The following is a 2186-nucleotide window of genomic DNA, read 5'->3' on the forward strand; positions in this document are numbered from 1 at the left end:
ACACAACAAACACAAAGAGACAGACAACTACAAAGAGACACAACAAACACAAAGAGACAAACAACTACAAAGAAACACAACAAACACAAAGAGACAAACAACTACAAAGAAACACAACAAACACAAACAGCCAAAACAACAACAAAGAGACACAACAAACACAAAGAGACAAACAACCACAAAGAGACACAACAAACACAAACAGCCAAAACAACAACAAAGAGAAACAACAAACACAAAGAGACAAACAACTACAAGAGACAGAAGGACTAAAAGGTCCTGCAGAGATGGGGGACACTTGGTCAGAGTCACAACACACTGTCCTTTGTTCAATGACCTTTTAATGACAATTGCTGCTTTAACAAGAAGACATTTTGAACTTGTCACAGGGACCAAGCTGCAACAGTAGTTTCAACATTAAACTAGAACTCACCTGTGGCTCTGCTCAGGTGTTAGGCGCTGAGACAACTGGCTGACATAGAACTCTAGTTTCTGTGGTATTTAGGTTGTTAAAATATGGTCATGATTTGAGCCCATCTAGACATCACCTGATCTCACCTGTATCTGACTGGTGTAAATACACAACAGGTACACAAAGGTTAGTGAGAGTTTTAATAAAGGAAGCAGAGAACAGGAGACAAGCCTGACGTTACCACACAGCCAGATACAACAACAGCTGTTTGATGAGGAGAGGTTCAGCCCGTTACTCAGAGGATGAAGTGATGAAGTTGTTATTTCTCAGCAATGAACCAAGCGGGTTCAACCCCAGGGTTAGGGGTTCAATTCCCATCAAGGTTTCCAACTAATGATAAAGGCCTCAGGATGCTTCAAACTGGATTCTTCAATCAGGTGTGTGTGTGTGTGTGTATGTGTGTGTGTGTGTGTGAGAGAGAGAGAGAGAGAGAGAGAGAGAGAGAGAACCACTTAGAACACCTGGAACAGGTCTGAGAACGCCTCAGACACCTCACACAGACCAGTTCATCAGACCAGTTCATCAGACCAGTTCATCAGACCAGTTCCTGTGAAGCACACTGAGGCCTTAAACCCACTCATGGTTGTGTTTAATGGCAGGTGGGGAGATGTAACAGGGGGCAGCAGGAGGCAGATCCCTGCAGGTGTCTGTACCTGGAGACTGCTGCTGTGTGCTGGAGGCTGTAGCCAGAGACAGACTGTCGCTTCAGGCTGCAGGTGTAGAGACAACAACAACAGAGGTCACCATGACAACCTGCAACCTGCACAGGTCACCTGTACCTGCAGGATGTGGACTGGAGCAACAAATACTGCAGTTCCTCAGTGTTTTTTATAACAGATTCGTACAGACTGAGGGTCTACGTTATCTGTCATCAGCTGTTTCCATCATAGGCCTCTAAAGAGAGTCAGTGGAGGAGGAGGAGTACTGCACTTAGCATCATCAGGGGACACAAACACGATGACATCAACATGTCACAGGTTTTCACTCAGTTCACCATCAGCACCACACCAGCCCTCAAACAGCCAATGAACTGACACTTGGACTTTCCCACCAGCACTCGAACACAACACTTCTGGCTACCAACTCAAAATCCTCCAGTCACAGAAATCCCAGATCCAAATCACAACCAAACTCACACAGACACACAACAGCCATCAACTGTACAGAGAGAGAGAAGGGTCAATATTTCACTACAAGTCACTAAAGTCACTTCAAATCCTCAGAAGAGTTTTTGTTTCTGACCTCTGCTGATTTTGCTTTTGATTATTTTTTGATTTGATTTCATATTACTTTTTTAAATGTGATGTTTTTTATGATTGTCTACAGAGATTTGCTGATGAATCCAGTTTGAACTTATTTTTCATGTTTCTCATGTCTCTAACATGTTTCTCATGTTTCTCAGGTCCCCAACATGTTTCCCATGTGTCTTACGTTTCTCTCATGTTTCTCATGTCCCTAACATGTTTCTCATGTCTCTAACATGTTTCTCATGTTTGTCATGTCCCTAACATGTCTCCCATGTCTCTAACATGTTTCTCATGTCTCTTACATTTCTCTCATGTTTCTCATGTCCCTAACATGTTTCTCATGACTCTAACATGTCTCATGTTTCTCATGTCTCTAACATGTTTGTCATGTTTGTCATGTCTCTAACATGTTTGTCATGTTTGTCATGTCTCTAACATGTTTGTCATGTTTGTCATGTCTCTAACAT

General features: G+C 42.6%; 1 protein-coding gene across 4 annotated transcripts in view; it reads right to left on the reverse strand.

The window, feature by feature from the left end:
• LOC111649782 (LIM domain-binding protein 3-like) overlaps window positions 1–2186 on the reverse strand; it is a 23744-nt gene that overhangs the window by 1549 nt on the left and 20009 nt on the right. The gene's annotated exons all lie outside the window — the stretch shown is intronic.

Source organism: Seriola lalandi, unplaced genomic scaffold, assembly GCF_002814215.2.
Source record: "Seriola lalandi dorsalis isolate HSWRI2012SDOR001 ecotype SW California unplaced genomic scaffold, Sedor1 jcf7180002051963, whole genome shotgun sequence".
Lineage (NCBI taxonomy): Eukaryota > Metazoa > Chordata > Actinopteri > Carangiformes > Carangidae > Seriola > Seriola lalandi.